The following is a 20,663-nucleotide window of genomic DNA, read 5'->3' as shown; positions in this document are numbered from 1 at the left end:
GGGGTTAGTGTCACTCACCCACCCCCACCCTGCCTACCACCTGAATAGCTGTATACTGATGAACCAAGCATAACGGGAACCCAGCAAATTCAGTATTAAAGTCATCTCCACCCCATCATGTGATAACAGAGACTGAAGAATGATATTTGGAGTTGTTGCTCACTGAGTGCTGTGGCTGCTTCACCTAACAGGTCGAAAAATGTCGAGCTCATTTTTTTCCCCCCAAAGCTGCAACAACTTTCATCGCTGCGTAAAACGGCCCCAACTGGCGAGAAAGACTAAGATTGCATTAGCCTCTTTGATTGTTTTTTGAATCTGTCCACTCGAGTCGAAGTGGGTGCGTCGTGGAATTGTTTGTCGCATTGAAGTGTGCCATGTCACTGAAAAGACTGAGAACTACCAATACAGAGCCTTTCTGTGGTTGTGTTCATTAATGAAGTCTGTGAAAGTGCATCTTTACATCTGGCAACGAGGATGAGTCTCAGGACATCTGAACCAGTTTTACAGTGTATGAAATACTTTGAAAGTGCCATAACTGTAAAAAATATCAGAGGCAACATTCAACACATCAGAATTCCACAACAGCAATGTGATAGTGACCTGGGGCGGGATTCTCCGATATCGGCATGATGTCCGCCGACCGGTGCCAAAAACGGTGCAAATCAGTCCGGCATCGCGCCACCCCAAAGGTGCGGAAGTCTCCGCATCTTGAGGGGCCGAGCCCTCACCTTGAGGGGCTAGGCCCACGCCGGACTGATTTCCGCCCCGCCAGCTGGCGGGAAAGGCCTTTGGTGCCCCGCCAGCTGGCGCGGAAATGACTTTGCCGGGCGGCGCATGCGCGGGAGCGTCAGCGGCCACTCACGGCATCCCCGCGCATGCGCAGTGGAGGGGGTCTCTTCCGCCTCCGCCATGGTGGAGACCATGGCGAAGGCGGAAGGAAAAGAGTGCCCCCACGGCACAGGTCTGCCCGCGGATCGGTGGGACCCGATCGCGGGCCAGGCCACCGTGGGGGCACCCCTGGGGCCAGATAGCCCCGTGCCCCCCCCAGGACCCCAGAGCCCGCCCGCGCCGCCTTGACCCGCCGGTAAGATAGGTGGTTTGATTCTCGCCGGCGGGACAGGCATTCCAGCAGCGGGACTTCGGCCCATCGCGGGCCGGAGAATCGCCGGGGGGGACCCGCCAACCGGCGCGGCGCGATTCCCACCCCCGCCGAATATCCGGTGCCAGAGAATTTGGCAACCGGCGGGGGCGGGATTCACTCCAGCCCCCGGCGATTCTCCAACCCGGCAGGGGGTCGGAGAATCCCGCCCCAGATCATCATTGATTTTGGTTGAGGGATAAATGTTGGTCAGGACACCAGAGGTAACCTCCCCTCCCCACTCTTTTTTTAAATTTTAGAGTACCCAATTGCTTTTCTTTTCCAATTAAGGGGCAATTGAGTGTGGCCAATTCACCTTCCTGCACATCTTTGGATTGTGGGGGTGAAACCCATGCAGACATGGGGAGAATGTGCAAACTCCACACAGACAATGATCTGGGGCAGGATCGAACCCGGGTCCTCAGTGCCATGAGGCAGCTGTGCTAACCACTCCACCACCATTCTGCCCTCCCTCCCCACTCTTATAGACTCATTGTGCCACAGATGGAGGCCATTTAGCCCATATCATCCTTTTGTGGAACAATCCAGTCTTCTTTGAAGTTGTGCCATAGGATCTTTCCCAACCAAATGAAACTGGTACTTAACATATCACTGTGTAGCATTGTACTGGTGTGTGAGGTGCCTGGAGGGGGGCTCGAACCCACAACCTTCTGCTGTGGAGTTAAGAGTGCTACCTGCTGAACCACAACTGACACTTAATATGGTCACCGCTGGGTTGTGGTGTGCTGATTCCATGCCAGAAACTAACTAATCACACATCATATTGGTTTGGGGGCCCTGCTGTTGTCCAGAGCGTGTGTCTGAAACAGCATGAGCACATTACCTGTGCAAGTAGAGGGTCTAACTGCAACTTTAGCAAAATAGGTTGTTGGGGATTGGTTGTAACTCATTGCAACACTCTCTGTATTTGTGGTGTCCTTGATGTTTGCCTACACAGCAGTCATTTCCAGGGTTTTTGACCTCAAGACCGGGAACAGGCCCAAAGGCTAAACAGGGGCAAGGTAAACTGAATAAATAACTTACCGTTGCTATGGCAATGTAAACCATTGCCTTGGGCCAAGACACAGAACAAAGTGTTTCTGTCAAGTTCAATGAAGTTGTAATGACACTGCTTTCGCCTTTCAGTTTCAGTTTAAAATAATTAACGTTTGGATTTTATGCACTTTTATGCCCTGTTGAATTCAAGAATCTATGATGGAATTTGTAATATAATCATTAACGAAGCCTTCAAAGTAATACACCCAAAATAGTGTCTCTAATTAGCAACAGGAGAGCCAGCTACATCTGAGAACTTGTTGTTCTGAAGGGAATAGTTTGCAGCTGCATCACAGTCCATGCTGCATGCTGCAATTGAAAATTGCCCGTGTGGTCTTTCTTTATATACAGTGTCGCCCAAGAAATCAGTAAGCTGTCGAGGGTTGCCAACTTTCTAGGATTGCCCTGGAGGCTCCAGGAATTGAAGATCCAACGTGACCACAAGCAACTCTCCTGAGAAAAATCACAGGGCAGTTTTAAAAATTGCCTGTCTGCTTTTCATTTCCCCTGAAAACTTCTGCTTTTCAGTCATAAAAATATCGGAGATGGGGCACAAAGAAAGGATCATTTGACTGACACTGAAGTATCATCCAATTGGCGTGTTTGCTTATTAATTTGTTGAGGATGGCCAGTGCGACATGAGGGGAGGACACACTGGGTGACCAGTGGCAGGGACAGTGGGGCTGAGGCAATTGGAGGCAGGAGGACATATAAAAAGAAAGACTTGCATTTATAAAGAGCTTTTCATGAATGCCAGAGATCTCAAAGCATTTTATAGCCAATAAAGTACTTCTGGAGTGCAGTCGCTGGTGTAACATTGGAAACACGGTGGCCATTTTGAACACAAGATCCCATAACCTGTTGTTTCCTACGATTTTAATTTGAGGGATAAATATGGACCTGGACACCAATGGGAAATCCCTTGCAATTCTTTGAAATTGTGCCATGGGATTTTTTCCATCCAACCAAAGAGACAGGGTGGGGTCTCATTTTCATTTCTAACCTGGCACCTCTGACATTGCAGCACTCCCTCAGTCCTGCACGTCAGCCTTGATTTTTGTGCCCAAACTCTGGAGTTAGTCTTGAGCCCAGAATGTTGTGACTCAGAGAAATGAGTGCAACCAACCGAGCCACAGCTGAAACTATAATGAAGCTTCTCGACATGTGTACAGCTAGAGATAATGGGAGGGATTCTCCATCGGCTCCCAGCAATGGGATTCTCCGGTCCCGCTGCAATGAATGGGAGATTTGGCAGAGTGCCAAATTCTCCGTCCTCACTGCGGCGGTAGTGGGGCGGACTCGCATGGAGAATTCCGGCCAATAATCCTAAAAGTCTCTGAGTTCATGGGAACCACAACTAAGGCTAATTTTGTATCCCTCCAATTCTCACGCATGCATAGTTTTTCAAATGGATACAACTGGGGGAAGGTTTGCTGTGCGATTTTCTTTTCTTTAACGTGCAGTTACCAAGGTCCCCTATCGATCCTGCACCCTTGTCAGACCTTGATCAACTGACCAGGTATGGTCAGAGCTTAATCTGGGGCCTTTTTCTGTGTGAACACCTGAGTACAACAACACACTGCTTTAATCAATTGGACATCAGAAATCAGGGGCGTCATTCTCCAACCCCCCGCCGGGTCGGGGAATGGCCGTTGGCCGCTGTGAATCCCACCCCGCTGAAGTCTCCAGTACCGGAGATTGGGCGGGGGCGGGAATCGGGCCGCGCCGGTTTGCCGGGACCCCCCGTTCAATTCTCCGGCCCGGATGGGCCGAAGTCCCGCCCAGAAATTGCCTGTCCCACCGACGTAAATCAAACCTGGTATTTACCGGCAGGACCAGGCGGCGTGGGCGGGCTCCGGGGTCCTGGGGGGGGGGGCGCGGGGCAATCTGACCCCGGGGGGTGCCCCCACGGTGGCCTGGCCCGCGATCGGGGCCCACCGATCTGCGGGCGGGCCTGTGCCGTGGGGGCACTCTTTCCCTTCCGCCTCCGCCACGGCCTCCACCATGGCGGAGGCGGAAGAGACTCTCCCCACTGCGCATGCGCGGGAAACTTTCAGCGGCCGCTGACGCTCCCGCTCATGCGCCGGGAAACTGTCAGCGGCCGCTGACGCTCCCGCGCATGCGCCGCATTTCCGCACCAGCTGGCGGGGCAACGAACGCCGTTTCTGCCAGCTGGCGGGGCGGAAATCCCTCCGGCGTCGGCCTAGCCCCTCAATGTTGGGGCTAGGCCGCCAAAGATGCGGAGCATTCCGTGCTTTTGGGCCGGCACGATGCCCGTCTGATTGGCGCCGTTTTTGGTGCCAGTCGGCGGACATCGCGCCGTTGGGGGAGAATTTCGCCCCAGAAGAGCACAATTGTAGTTTTCCATCATTCCTGTCAAAAATGTGGACCTTTTTTTGAGAGTAATTGCTTAGCTAAGCCTAAAAGCCAGCCAAAGTTGTCCAAATGCTCTGGTTTGAGATTTATTGAGAACTGCATGTATATTTGAAAAGGAAAAATTGTCAGGGCTATGAGATAAGAGCAGGGGAGTGGGATAAGTTCTATTTTCTGTCCCTCCAGATGCTGCCAGACCCACTAGGTTTTTCAGGCATTCGCTATTCTCGTTTCAGATTCCAGCATCCGCAGTATTTTGCTGGCTCTTTCAAAGAACCAATGCAGGTACGGTGGGCTGGCCTCCTTGATGTGGTTTGATTCGATAATTCTTTGTGAACAGACTAAGAATTTTCCAAATGCAGACAAGCTTCCTGTAGATTAAACTCTAAAACCGAAAATGCCGAACATATGAACAAAGCAGGTTGCTCAGTGTCATGGGTGATGCACCCGTAACTACAATTTCTCTCCACATATGTGTTCCACTGGACAAGGAAGCATGATAAAGTGGCAAACAAGTGCTCAGATAACAGGACATTCTGTGTCAAATCACAATTAATCGCCTTTCTACAGAGCTCCTCACTTGCGGATGTTTCAGAGCACTTTGCAGTTCGGCAGACTAGAGACGATGGATGCAAGAGACGCACCAGGTTAACTAACATTTAATGCCCCTTTAATTCTTAGTCAATTGAACTATAAATTCTTCCATTCACTGGGAATACATGTCACCTTGAGCACTTCATGCTGAAAGCTGGTGGATAAGCAACATTACAAACTTTGAAGCATCGGCATGTTTTTGAAGATTTGTTAATAATTGATTTTTTTTCTGTATTTAGCTATCAGTAAAAATTCCTTCATTTGCATCCCAGGAATCTGCAAAAGCATGCATAATGCTGTAATCTTGCCGAATATTAATTCTCTAATTAATTCAGTGGTAATTAATAATTAATATTTGCTTTCAATTCATCTTAAAGAAGTTGGAATTGCAGCCATCTTCCCAAATATTGGGAAGGAATATAATTCTTTGATGTATTGTTTTGCAATGAGAATTTAAAAAGTAAACCTGTTAACTCAGTGTATGTTTCTTTAATGTTAACTGGAAGTAAAAGCTTTTATCTGCCGCACGTTTAGGCCACGTTTATTTGCTGATAAAGAAATAATTTGTTTTTCTATATCGTCTTTCAGGATGTCAGGGCCTCCCCAAAGCAGTTCAAAGCCAATGTTTAAGAACTGTGACTGTTGTAACACAGTAAACATAGCGGCCGATTAGCACACAGTGAGGTCCCTCGCCCAGCAGTGAGATTCATGAGCAGAGAATCTCCTTCAGTAATGCTGATTGTGTGTTAAACTGTACCAAGCCACCAGGGAGCACTCTCTTAGTACTCCACTGGAGTGTCAGCCTAGGTTTTTGTGCTTGAGCCTCTGGATTGGGATTTGGGCCCTCAATCCTGTCACTCGAGGTAAGTGTTCGAACTGCACACAGAGCCACAGTTGACACTCATGTGTCTGAAACTCTGCAAGATGCTCTTGAGGACTGAATGTTTTACACCCCCGGGTGCTTGAAGGTTGTATGGATCAGGAATCTTTGCAGGGAGTGGTGAGGATCTGGAAAGTACTGCCTGAGAGTGTGGTGGAGGCAGATTAAATCGAGGGAAGAGAATAGGATAATTACCCGAAGGTAAAAACAATTTACAGGGCAATGGGGAAAAGGCAGGGGAGTGGAACGAGGTGCATTGCTCTTGCAGGGAGCCGGCATGGATATGATGGGCTGAATGGCCTCAGTTATTCCACGGTTCTCTGATTTTACCAAGTTAAGTTGTCTAACTAAAAGCTTAACAGGACAGAAAGAAAATATTTGTATTTGTACAACAGCTAATCTCATCACCAGAAATGTTGTGATTTGGATAAACACAGCCACTGTGTGCCAATAAGCAATTCTACCATGTGCTGAAGCGTAGCTTTGGCCCTTGCCAGCGTTCCTACTCCCGAAATAAAAACAGAGTCCGCAGCCACTGCTGTGAGCAACCCAGGACAAAGGTCATTGGAGCATCCAGAAAAAGAATATACCTTTGTTCAATTATTTTGAATGGTAAATTAAATGGTAAACGCTTATGAGTGGTAAAGGTTTTGCCGATGGTGATAAATGCCATTTGACTGGGTGGGTTGGGGAGAGGAGGTCCTGAGCTGTAGCCTCCAGGAAAATGTCTAGCTCGAATTAGCAGCCTACAGTTCTGTGATTTTTGCATCGCCACCAACTACAGCCACAACATTCTGCCAAGCAGCTGGAGAGCCATGCAGAAACAAACAGGGCAGCTGAGCCTGAGGCCTTAGGAAAGAGCAGGAGCACATCCTTGTGGAGAGTGCAAGGGCCAGAAAATGTGGAAAATCCCAACCCTCGTCCTGTTGCATGGCTGATAGTATGGTACCAGAAGGCTAATCCCACTCTTATTCGAGCTCTCGGAAGGAAAGCCTCGCTCAAAGTCGCTTCAAGTCAGGGTTAGGACCACAACAGCTGAACCCTAATACTTCACAATGTAGCTCTTGCGAGCAAAACCTTCTCAGTGGGAACTTTGGGATTATAATTAGCTCTTGTATTTATATCACTCAATAAAGTGACCACACAGGGTACAGCCATGACCTCTGTGGATTCTGAGTCCTGGACTCATGCTTCAGAGACATGAGTTCAAATTTCACCATGGAAGCTGCTAGAAGTTCAAATTCAATTAATTAACAAATCTGATATGAAATGCTGGTCTCATTAATAATGAAACTACAAGATTGTCTTGAAGACCTATCTTCTTCACTGAATCCATTTCTTCCATCGGGCAAGAGATACAAAAGTCTGAGAACATGCAAGAACAGACCCGGCAAAATGACCGCTCGCCGCACAGCGCCAAGTGAGACCACCCACCGCCTGCCCCTTTTCCCCTTCCCACACCCCCCCTTCCCCCATAACCCCCTTTCCCCCATATCCGCCCTTCCCTCATATCCCACCTTCCCCCATATCCCCCTTCCCCCATATCCCCCCTTCCATCATATCCCCCTTCCCCCATAACCCCCTTTCCCCACATATCCCCCATCCCCCCATATCCTCTTCCCCCATATTCCCCTATCCCCCCTTTCCCCATATCTCCCCTTCCCCTATATCCTATATGAGGGAAGGGCGGATATGGGGAAGGGGGATATGGGGGAAAGGGGGTTATGGGAGAAGGGGGGACAGACCCAGCCCATCAGGCATACGACGCCCCCAGGACGTTCCAGGGCGGCCACAAGCCAGGGACAGACCCGGAGCACCAAGCGGACGCCGCCCTCAGCTACTGAGAGTGCGGCGACAACGGCGGGCCACACCCAGCGACGAGGAGGGCAGCCACAGCAACAGGCCCCCGTCACAGCCGACCCAGGACACTGACGCACAGGACACCAACACACAGAACCCTAACACACAGGACCCTAACACACAGGACACTGATGCACAGGAGACCGACACACAGGACCCTAACACACAGGGCCCTAACACACAGGACACTGACACACAGGACACCGACGCCCAGGACATTGACGCACACGACACCCACACACTGGGGACGGATGGCCAGGAATCACCACTGCAGGGGGCCCCGGACTTCGGGTCGGATGAGGTGCATGACATTATGCCACTGCTATCTCCTGCACCCTCCACCATCGTAGAGCCACTCACCTCGGTTGGGCACTTTAGCGATGTGGCATCTGGGACACTGACTGGTGAGCACAACACAGCCGTCCCGGTACAGCAGGTGGAGGCAGGAGCAGCAGAGGGGCCGGGCGGTTGGAGGCCAGCCCGGCGCAAGCAACCATCTGCTGGCCAGACGGGTCCTGGGTTCCTGGAGCTACCACACCCACCCATAGACCCGATGCAGGCACGAACCAAGGGACGACCGAAGGGGGTGACGGGCGGCTTGCGGTTGCTGCAGACAAAGGTGGAGGAGTCCACCCGCGTGCAAGAGCAGGTAGAGGTGCCGGTCATGCGTGCCACCCACGCTGACACCGCACGGGTGGCGTCCACGGTGGAGGCAATGGGTGTGACGATGTCAGACATGGGTTGCAGTATGCAAGGTGTGGGGCTTTCTGTGCAGGCAGCTTCTGTGGCCCAGGCCATCTCTGCCCTCTCACAGGCAGCCATGAGCCAGAGCCAGCAGCAGATCGCCGAGGCGCTCAGCGCGGGGGGGTAGACGACATGTCACCATTGCTAATAGCCCACCCCCCCACGCCCCAGCAACCCCGCAGCCAGGTGCCATGGGCTGCATGGTGTCGACTGTTGCCAGCTGGCACATGGCCAGACGGACACCCCCCCTCTCCTCCCTGGCACACAACTTCCCCAACCGCGCACCTCTCCTCCCCGGCATGCACCCTCTCCATCACTCGCCCTCCCAACCCCCCCCCCTCTCCTCCCGGCACGCACCCTCCCCAACCCAGCCCCCTCTCCTCCCCGGCACTCACCCTCCTCAAACCCCCCTCCCTCTCCTCCCCGGCACTCACCCTCCCCAACCCTCCCCTCTCCTCCCCGGCACGCACCCTCCCCAACCCAACCCCCTCTCCTCCCCGGCACTCACCCTCCTCAAACCCCCCTCCCTCTCCTCCACGGCACTCACCCTCCCCAAACGCCCCCCCCCCTCCTCCCCGGCACGCACCCTCCCCAAACCCCACCCCACCGCTCCTCCACGGCACGCACCCTCCCCAACCCAACCCCCTCTCCTCCCCGGCACTCACCCTCCTCAAACCCCCCTCTCTCTCCTCCCCGGCACTCACCCTCCCCAAACCCCCCCCCCCTCTCCTCCCTGGCACTCACCCTCCCCAAACCCCCCCCACTCCTCCCCGGCACGCACCCTCCCCAAACCCCACCCCCCCTCCTCCACGGCACGCACCCTCCCCAAACCCCACCCCCCCTCCTCCCCGGCACGCACCCTCCCCAAACCCCACCCCCCCCTCTCCTCCCCGGCACGCACCCTCCCCAAACCCCACCCCCCCTCCTCCCCGGCACGCACCCTACCCAAACCCCACCCCCCCTCTCCTCCACGGCACGCACCCTCCCCAACCCAACCCCCTCTCCTCCCCAGCACTCACCCTCCACAAACCCCCCCCCCCCTCAACTCCCCGGCACGCACCCTCCCCAAACCCCACCCCTCTCCTCACCGGCACTCACCATCCCCAAACCCCCCCCTCAACTCCCTGGCACTCACCCTCACCAAACCCCCCCCCCCCCACCTCCCCGGCACGCACCCTCCCCAAACCCCCCCCCCCCCACCTCCCCGGCACGCACCCTCTCCATCACTCGCCCTCCCCGGCCCTCACCCCACTCTCCCCCAGCCCCTCCCCTTCCCCCCCAGCCCAAGATATAAAACATGAGATTACACCACCACCCCTGTGATCTACTTCTTGCATGGGAGCAGTTTACAAACTCAGGGTGGGGCTGTAAGATGTTGGTATTTCATGACAATAACTATCAGGAAAATCTTCAAAGGAACTCCTCAGCAATCTTTGCCAAAGTGTGTGGGTGAATTGTGAACTTATTATTGATTGTACCGCATTAGGATGACTGACTGCAGCTGCAGTTTCTTTTTGGAAACCAAATAAACTAAATTAACAAACTGAGGGACAAATTAAAAGGCCCCTTAAAGGGATACGGCATCAAAGTGAACAGAACCTCTGATGCACGATCAATTACTGCAAAGACGAGGTTAAAACATAACTGAAGGCTTTAATAGACGAGAACTGTTCCCCAGCAGCTCAGGTATACAATGAGGGCTGCTAGGACGGCACCGACTCTTATACCCCGCCTATCCGGGCGGTGCTACATACTATACAGCCAATGGTAAACCCCCATGTTTGACCAATGGAACTTCAGCCTCTCGGGTCCTGCGATACCAGATGATACCACAACCTCAAAGGAAACTTAAAACATTGAAACAAAATCTGATTGAAAGGGTTGGTGTATCACCCCAGTCACCGCAGTGCCCACCAGGCATGGCAGGCATCAATCCTGCTGGCAGACACCAATTACAGGCACATGGCCAGCTTGGCCAGGCTCCTAACTGACAGTGTGTCTGCGCTGCTCCTTCCTTTAGCAAATGGAATACTGAGTAAAACAAAATAACTGTGATTTTAATAAGCTTTTCAATATGCATGGAATCAGTAAATCGTGCTCTAAAGTATAAGTGTTTAAACCCATTTCTACTGTTTGCATTGAATATTTTATTAACTCCAGCTTCACCCACAAGTGGTCTAATTAATAAAATAACAAAGTCAGCAGAAAACATCTTTGCAAAGTGACCAAACTGCCAAATATTTATTCATCATCCTTTTCCGATCCCTTCTGACTGTGTTAACCCTGTGTTAACCCCAGGCAGGAAGCTGAGTGACAAAACTGTAACGCAAAACCCAAAACAAACTTGTAGATTATTCCGACAGAAGTGTGAATTTATCGTTTCAGTGTTATTCCCCATTTCTGATCTTGTGATATCCATCAGCACTTTACACAACAATTTGAAAATGAAGAGCTTTTAAAACCGGAAACCTCGGGCAGGATTCTCCGTTTCAGAAACTTAAGCATTGACGCCGGGACTGAATCAGTGGATTTATGGCAACTTAATTGGTGCCAGTCCCAGAGCAATTTATGATCCGTTAATGGACCAGCACTGGTGCCACGTGGAATTCGAATGATTCCAATGAAAAATGGTGCCCGATTCTACGGATGGATTGGCAATCGAGAGGCTGACAAGCTGCAGCCACATATTGGCACTCCACTCCCCACACACACTCAACCCAGCCAATAAGGTGGCAGCAAAAAGAGCAGCCCCCTGCTTTGTGGATGCCGAGCTCGAGACCCTACTGGGCGCCGTGGAGGAGAAGCTGCAATCCACTGCCGTACACCAGACCATGGTGCAGGTGGCAGAGGCCATGAGCACCATGGGCCCCACTGCCAAGACCAGACAGCAGTGCTGGAAGAGGTTGCACGGCCTTGTCAGGGCATCCAGGGTGAGTAGGCAGCACCGTGCCCCTGGCACCAAACCCCGTCCCATACACCTGTAAGCCCCCCCCACACCTGGATCAAATCCCACCCGCCGGCAGTCTGCTTGCATCCCACCCTGCACCACATGCAAGCACCCAAACCGCCCTCCATGGTCGGGTGCCCTGGCCACAAAGGCCACAGCTGCCCACCTCCTGTGCCTTACACTGCACGATTTCTTTCTCATCCCAACCCCCAGGATAAGTCAGCACATAGCCGCAGAGAGAGAGAGAGAAGACCGGAGGGGGAAAGCAGGACCTGCGGCTCATCATCGTCGTGGAGCAGTGGGCACTAGACCTGGTCGGTGGGCCCGGAGAGAGGGCGGTGGCCAAATCGGAGGTCGCCATCGGTTGTGGTGTACCTATGGCAGGTGTGGCATGGCCCCCACCCCATATCCCCCATCACACACTCACTACCTCCACACCACCCCCTTCCCAACCCATGATCCAATCATGTGTCATGTCTTGTGTCTTGCAGGATCACCTGGCGACGAGGCAGTCCTCCGCCTCCGAACCCCAATGCCAAGCAGATTCCAGCAAACGAGCGGCAACAGATAGCTCCAGAGGATGGCTGCCAAAGGGGACCCAGGGTGGTAATCATAGCAGACCTCCTCCACTCCCAATGTACCTTCTGGTAATCCTCCTAAAATAGCATTCGGGCCGTAAGACCAGAATAAGGTGAGATGACTGTCTGAATCTCTTCTTACAATGAGAGCAACTGAATGGTCTCTTGTCAGTGTGAACAAGCTGGTGTTTAATTAAATCTGGATGTCGGCACAGGTGCAGCATACAGGAAGCGCCATGGGCCTAGGGCACAAACCATTCTAGAGATATTCACCTGTTAGGTTCAAAATAAACACCTGTGCACAAAAGTGCTCTTTCAGAAGGGTGTGAGGGATGGAAGCAGCCTGCTATGATTACCACTCTGGGTCCCCTTTGGCGGCTGTGCCCTGGGGTGACCGGCATGGATGGGCCCTGGCATTATTTCAGGTGTCCCAGGTGGCATGGTGTCACTATGGACTGGCTGCAGAGGGGGCAGTAGGGAGGTGGGGGTGGGGCATGGCAGGAGATGTGCAGACGTTGGAGGTGGGCATGGACCAGGGGCCCCAGGTCGGATACCGCACATCTACCTGGTACCCCACCCCTCCTCATGGGAGGAGGTGATCGGCAAGTGTGGGGTGGGATAGGATGCTCCAGAAGTTGGCCAGGCCCTCTCGTCGATGAACCTGGAGGCGATTAGAGCGCATCGAGCACGCTGGCCTTGGTACACATGTTGTGTGGCCTCTTGTGCCTCACCGGGTCCCATGACCTGCCCATCCAGATCCTGGACCTGGGGCATCCTGGCGATGGTGGCGAACGCTACTGTCTGGGTATCCTGGTGGGTTCGGTCCACATTGAAATGGATGTATTGTGTCGATGGGCATAGAGGGCCTCCGTGACAGCACGGATGAACCTGTGCACCAAGGTCTGTGAGATCCCGGGCAAGTCCCCACTCGGCGCCTGGAAGGACCCTGTCGCGTAAAACGTCAGGGCGATCGTCACCTTGAAACCAGCAGGAGCAGGTGTCCTCCCCCATATTCCTGCTGTTCCAGGTGCGCTATGATCTGGCAGATAGAACATACAATGCAGAAGGAGGCCATTCGGCCCATCAAGTCTGCACCGACCCACTTAAGCCTTCACCTCCACCCTATCCCCGTAACCCAATAACCCCTCCAAAACGTTTTGGTCACTAAGGGTAATTTCGCATGGCCAATCCACCTAACCTGCACGTCTTTGGAATCTATCTATAGCTATGTCATATGGTCCCGCATTTCAGCCGGAGTCTTCGACAGCATGCCTGGTCTGGCAGGTCCTCGAAGGAAAGGCGCTGCCCATACACGCGAGGCCTCATGTGGCGCCTCCTTTGCACCTCCACCTCCTCCTCCTTCTCGGCCTGTTGTACAGCCGGCTCTCCATCCTCACCGACTGGCTCCTGTTCCTCTGGGGCAGGCTCCACTGCTGCAGGATCCTCCCCGAGCAGCTCCTGTTTGTACAGCCTCAGTGCACCCGCAAAGCTGGGCCAGCTAGGCTCAAGGCCGCAATTCCTGCTTGGATTCTGAAATCCATTGTCTGGAGGGGGTGAAAGTCAAACACGTAGCATGCTGCATAGCCCAACCAGGTCCAACAGGCTATACGGTGGCTCCAGTCTGTACTGCAGCCCCTGCCTCCGTGTGCCCCCCTCCTCTCCCATCCCCACACCCACCTCTGGCGTCTGGCCCCGGCACCCGCTCTGCTGGCAGGGGTACTAGTGGCTGGCTGCGACCATGCCAAAGGTACGCTCTGCGGTCCCCATCGGGCACCTTCCTGTAGGGGCTACTGTGGGCATCCCTCTTGGGTGATGCCCAGTTGTTGCCGCGGGGGATGGGAGGGGGGGGGGAGTGCGGGGTAGTTGAAGTGGGGGCACCAATTCTGCAAGAGTCACTCTGCACAAGATGGTTGATTTGCGGGCTATGGCAATGGCGGTCTGTGCCTGACACCCCGGTCCCGGGTGGTCACCCCAACCTTATGGCTCATCCCCTGGTCACCCCCTGGCCCTAGCAGACACCTCCTCCCCCCACTACCCAGCCAACCCTGCTAGCTGCTGGACCGGTGGGCCTTTTCGAACATATCTCTCTCCCTCAGCGCCTGTTTCCCGATTTTTAATACCAGGTCGGGCCCATTAATGATATGCCAATGGCTTTTATTGTACACGCGGAGTAGAATGCATTGACGCGCTGTTGAGGTGCCGGAGCTTCGCATTCCGTCGGGCCACAAAGCTGCCAGATTTTCTAAAAACCCATTTGGCTCATTAATATCCTTCAGGGAAGGATATCCTGCCTATCCTTGCCCAATATGTCGCTCTGGTCCCACACTTCTGTGCGCGACTCTTAACTACCCCCTTAATTAGCCTAGAAAACCACTGAGTTCTATTAAGAGAGCAAAGGCTCGATAAGGAGTCCCAGCTCCATCACTTTCTGAGAACAACTAGAACTGGTGAAGAAATGCCACATCGCGGAAATGAATTTTAAAAAAATGATGAAATCATGAATGAATTATGATCTAAGGCACAGCTATCAAACAATATCCCATCCAGTAATCTCCTCCTAGTACCTGCTTCGGGCATGTGGATGAAACAGAAATCAACACAAATATTGCTGCTACAGCTCATAAAATAGGAATAAAGGCGAGAAGTACTGTATTCTCTGCAGGTTTAGATAATCCCACGTGTAGTGATATTGCGCAAGATATGGAAAAAGGCAGGGTGAAAACAATGGGTACGATCGCGTTGTGCCTGGCGAATCCTGGGAATGCCCTAAATCGGGCTTCACCACCAGGCCAATCGCGAGTCAACCGACTTGCTCTGCCAAGCACAAACGCGATCTTACCTTCTGTGGTGGTATGTATTAGGGGTAATACGGTACACCACGGGTCGACAGGCTATTGGTGGAGGGATGCCAGGTCCTGATATGATCTGCCACCTACTGGACTCCACCCAGAAATGCCGGTATAAGAACCCAGTTTTTCCCTCCATTTCCCTCAGCAGTTGCATTCTGTAACCACGCTGCTGGGGATAAAGTTCTGCTTAATAAAGCCTTCAATTGACATTACCTCAACCTGCCTCGCGTCATATTGACGGTGCTACACCTTCGCTGGGTGAATTTAAATACCTGGATTCCCCTAGCACCGGTGAGTCACCAGCCTGCCTGGGAGACCTTACCCAGGCACTGTTTAGCACTGGTCGATACAAACGTGGACCAGGTGTAACAGCACCTCGGCAGGGATGGGGGTCTCGCAAGGCATTAGAGACCCCAGGGTGGTTGGGGATAGGGCAGAGTGGTAGCCTGGCACTCCCCCTGGCACCTGGGCATCTTGGCACTGCCAGCCTGGTGGTGCCACCTGGATACCATGGCAGTGCCACTCTGGCACTGGCAGGGTGTCTGGGTGGTATCTCCAGGGTTTCAGGGGTATTGCCAGGTTCTATGAAGGCAGTGGCAGGGGGCCCGGGTGCCAGTTTAGCACTGCCAAGAGTAGGACATGGAATGCCGATTGGGAGGGGGTAAGGGAAGGTTCCTAGGTGCCTCAACAAGGTTCCGGTGTGAGGGAGGGGGGCAGACAGCAGAAGGTGGGGCTGAAACGAGGGAAGGGATTGGAGCTGCCACTCAAAATGGCATCCCGATCTGTGAACAGCCGTTCCTTCTGGCGAGATCAGGAAATCTCTCTGCGGCCTTGGCAGGGAGAAACTCCCTGAGGCCAAAGTAAACGGCAAAGTGTCTTTGAATAGTGGGGTGACTCTCAGTGCTGCAGCCGCTGTGAAATATCCCGCCAAATGCGCCCAATAACAGACTTGAACATTTGTCCACTGAATCATGCCCAACAGTCCTGTCCTTGTTGCCATTGCTGGTGCTCTGAGGAGGTTTTGATGGATTGCAGTTTGGTCGCTGAGCGAACATTTAATATCGGACATTGTGTAATGCAGTTAGCTTGACTCAGTGATAGCAGTCTTACCTCTAATCTAGGCTGGCACAATGCTGTGCTGAGGGACTGCTACATTGTCAGAGCTGCTGCTTTCAGATGAGCAATTTAACTGAATCCCTGTATGCTTGTTCCAATGACTGTGACCGGTCTGAACTGAATTGGGAAAATGGAGTTCTCCCGGCGTCCGGGCTATTATTTATCCCTCAGTCAATAGAAAAACAGATCTTTTGGCCATTTAATTCCCTTACTATTTATGGGACTTTGCAGTGCACAAATTAGCTGCCGCTTTCACACGCTAAACAGTCTCTACATTTAAAAATAATCAAGTGCATGTCGAGCACTTTTGGGACATCCTGAGGTTGTGAAAGGAGCTAAGCAAATGCAATGTTCATCTTTAATTTAAAACAGGTGAAAGGAAAAATGTTGGGGGGAGGGGGCCACAACTAGGGGCCAGGAATACAAGATAGCGACCTGTAAACCTACATGGAACAGAGGAGAAATTTATTTTGTCAGAAAATGGAACTCACTACCACAAGCAGCAGTGAAAGCAATGTTTGAGGGGAAGTTAGGAAAATATTTGAGTGGGAAAGGAATAGAAGGATACGCTATTAGGAATAGGTTCTACTGGACTTCCGGTGACGGCGGGCGGGAGGTGGCCGCACAATGGAGGGCTCCCGTTCGGGAACGGCATTTTCGGGGCTTTAAGTTCGGTCCCAGGGTCCACGGAGGCGCCAGAAGCAGGGAGAAGGCACGGAGGACGCACAGTGAAGGCACAGAAAATAAAAGAAAAATGTCGAGGGTGAGCAAAAAAACGGCTGTTAAAAAAACAGCTGAAGGTCCGTCGGGGAGTGGAAAGGTCACCGCGGGGTCACCAAGGAAAATGGAGGCTGGAGCACCAGGGTAGGCCGCATTGCTTACGGCTGAAGGAACAACTAAGGTGATGGCGGCGGAATTCGAAAAGCAGTTGGCGCAGATTGCGAAATGCATGGAGACGGTGAGGAAGGAGATGAGGGAGGTTTTGAGTGTGCTGGTGGAGGATGCTGGCAAAACTATTGGGGGAGGGGGAGGATCCCTCCCGATATGAACTGGATCGGGGTCATCAGTCGTGGAGGCCTGTACCAAAGGCGAGTGAGCCGCCAAGGGCAGTGACTCTGTGCTTCCGTAGGTACAGGGTGAAGGAGAAGGTCCTGAGCTGGGCCAAGCAGAAGCGGGTGGTGCAGTGGGCTGGAGCTGGTATACGTGTATACCAGGACTTTACGGTGGAGCTGGCGAGGAGACGGGCTGCCTTCAACCTGGTGAAGAGGGCACTGTACATGAGCAAGGTGCAGTGCGGCATTGTATATCCAGTGAAGCTAAGGGTGACTTACAAGCTCAGGGACTTTTATTTTGGAACGGCGGAAGCAGCGGAGGAGTTTGCGAAAGCAGAAGGACTGTGGCAGAACTGACAAATTGAGGAATGGCCATGTGCCGATGTAACCTCATGACTATATTTTCTTCTTTTTTGTATCACTGCGCGTGGGTGTAGAGGCTAAAGGAGCCAATGTTGTATATATTTGGACAAGGGAAGGGACGGGACTTTCACTCGAAATGAGGGCTCTTTGGGGTGTAGGTGGATATGCGGGGTCGGTGTGCTAAAAGTGGATCTTTGGGCTTTCCTAGGGCCGGGCAAGGGGGAAAGGGACCTGGGCGGGGGCCTCCACGCTGGCCGGTTTAAGCCGGCCAGTGAACGGGAGTGAGGTGGGAGGAGGGGCTGCGGCCATCGGAGCCTGGCAGAACAGGGTCCGAGTGGTCTAGCCAGGGTGGAAAGTTGGGGGGAAGGAACCGTGTTTGGGAGGAGGAGTTTTACAAGAGGCAGTGGACGGGAGGAACTGGAGACTTGGGGTAGGGGGGTGGGGGGGGAGGGGGGGCGGGGGAGGGAGGAGTGGCGGTGGGGAGCTGTGTAAGATTAAGGGTGACTACGGGTAATCCCTGATTCCTTTTTGTCATTTGTTTATGTAAACATGCGGGTTGAGGTTTGGGGGTCGGTGGGTAGATGGGATCGTTGTTATTATGGGGATTGACATATCTTGCTGACTATTGTTTATTGTTTATGGATGTAAATGTGGGAGAAAATGTGAAAAAGGAGGCGAATAAGAAAATTATTTTTAAAAAAAGGAATAGGTTCTCTTCGAAGCAAAAACTCCAGCGGGAAAGACCCATGCTTGGTTTCCAGGGATGTTAAGATTCATATTAGATTAAAATAAGGGGTTTATAATAATGTAAAATATAGGCTTGAAATATAAGAAATTGAGAAACATGTATAAATACATATTTAAATAAATAATATATATAAATACATATAAATGTATATCTTTAATAAATCTAAATATATAAACTTATATATATATGTAAATATTTAAATAAATATTAAATATATATGAATACACATATATAAATAAATATAAATGTAGGTGATATATATTCATGTATATATTTCTCAATGTCTTATTTCTCAACTATGCTTCATATATAAATATATACAAATAAAAACAAACATGTACAAATTTTTTAAAATCCGTTCAAAGGATGTGGGGCCATCACGGGCTGTGCCAGCATTTATTGCCCATCAATAAATGCCCTTGAGGGGGTAGTTAAAAGTCAACAACATGGCTCTGGGTCTGGAGTCACATGCAGGCCAGGCCAGGGGCGAGATTCTCCGACCCCCGCTGGGTCGGAGAATCGCCGGGGGCTGGCGTGAATCCCGCCTCGCCGGTTACCGAATTCTCCGGCGCCGGAGATTCAGTGGGGGCGGGAATCGCGCTGCGCCGGGCGGCGGCCACCCCCCCCCCCCCCCCCCCGCGATTCTCCGGCCCGAATGGGCCGAAGTCCCGCTGCTAGAATGCCTGTCCCGCCAGTGTAGATTAAACCACCTACCTTACCGGCAGGACAAGGCGGCGCAGGCGGGCTCCAGAGTCCTGGGGGGGGGGCGCGGGCCGATCTGGCCCCGGGGGGTGCCCCCACGATGGCCTGGCCCGCGATCGGGGCCCACTGATCCGCGGGCGAGCCTGTGCCGTGGGGGCACTCTTTTCCTCCCGCCTTCACCACGGTCTCCACCCTGGCGGAGGCGGAAGAGACGCCCTCCACAGCGCATGCGCGGGGATGCCGTGAGCGGCCGCTAACACTCCCGCGCATGCGCCGCCCGGCAATGTAATTTCCGCGCCAGCTGGCGGGGCACTTCCACCAGCTGGTGGGGCGGAAATCAGTCCGGCACGGGCCTAGCCCCTCAAGGTTAGGGCTCGGCCCCCCAAGATGCGGAGGATTCCGCACCCTTGGGGCGGCGCGATGCCCGACTGATTTGCGCTGTTTTCGCCGCCGATCGGCGGACATCGCGCCGATACCGGAGAATTTCGCCCAAGGTAAGGACGGCAGATTTCTTCCCTAAAGGGCATCAGGGAATCAGTTGGGTTTTGATTTCAGGGTCATTATTGAACTTTTAATGCCTGATTTTTATGGAATTCGAATTTCGCCATCTGCAGTGACGGGAATTAAACTTGGGTCCCCAGGGCATTACACTGGGTCTCTGGATTTCTAGTCCTGTGGCAATACCACTATGCCACTGCGTCCCCTATATACACATTTACATATTTACACTGCAGATATATATATAAATTGAGAAATATGTATATATATTTATATAAATATACACATAGATATTACTAATAAATATGAGTACATAGAAGAAACTTCAGAGAGTCTTGAACACTGCCCAGTCCATCACACAAATCTGCCTCCCATCCATTGACTCTGTCTACACCTCCCGCTGCCTGGGGAAAGCGGGCAGCATAATCAAAGACCCCCCACCCGGGTTATTCTCTCTTCCAACTTCTTCCATCGGGCAGGAGATACAAAAGTCTGAGAACACGCACGAACAGATTCAAAAACAGCTTCTTCCCCGCTGTTACCAGACTCCTAAACGATTCTCTTATGGACTGACATGATTAACACTACACCCCTGTATGCTTCACCCAAAGCCGGTGTTTATCTATTTACATTGTGCACGTTGTGTTCCCTATTATGTATTTTCTTTTTATTTTATTTTCTTTTCATGTACTTAATGATCTGTTTGAGCTGCTCGCAGAAAAATACTTTTCACTGTACCTCGGTACACGTTACAATAAACAAATCCAATCCAATATATATAAATTTACATATATTTAATATTTATGCATCTGTATGTTATATATGTGAAGCATAGGAGATCTCAGAAATTGACTTACATATATATACATATATTATGAATATAAAATATATACACATACAAATATATATTTAAATGGATATATATAATTTTAAATTCTAATTAAGGTGTAATTTAGCGTGGCCAATCCACCTACCCGGCACATCTTTGGTTGTGGGGGTGAGACCCACGCAGACACGGGAGAATGTGCAAACTCCACACGGACAGTGAACCAGGGCCAGGATCGAACCCGGGTCCTCAGCGCCATGAGGCAGCAGTGCTAACCACTGCTGGAGTGACTTTCATGACCTCAGGGTGTCCTTTACAATGAAGCGCATTTTAATAGTA

The 20,663-nt window shown here is 52.0% G+C and overlaps 1 protein-coding gene across 4 annotated transcripts in view; it reads right to left on the bottom strand.

Annotated features, from left to right (window-relative positions):
• LOC140395504 (receptor tyrosine-protein kinase erbB-4-like) overlaps positions 1-20,663 on the bottom strand; it is a 1,530,197-nt gene that overhangs the window by 740,813 nt on the left and 768,721 nt on the right. The gene's annotated exons all lie outside the window — the stretch shown is intronic.

The sequence above is a fragment of the Scyliorhinus torazame genome, chromosome 2, assembly GCF_047496885.1.
Source record: "Scyliorhinus torazame isolate Kashiwa2021f chromosome 2, sScyTor2.1, whole genome shotgun sequence".
Taxonomy (NCBI): domain Eukaryota; kingdom Metazoa; phylum Chordata; class Chondrichthyes; order Carcharhiniformes; family Scyliorhinidae; genus Scyliorhinus; species Scyliorhinus torazame.
This window is presented reverse-complemented; position numbering and strand designations above follow the sequence as displayed.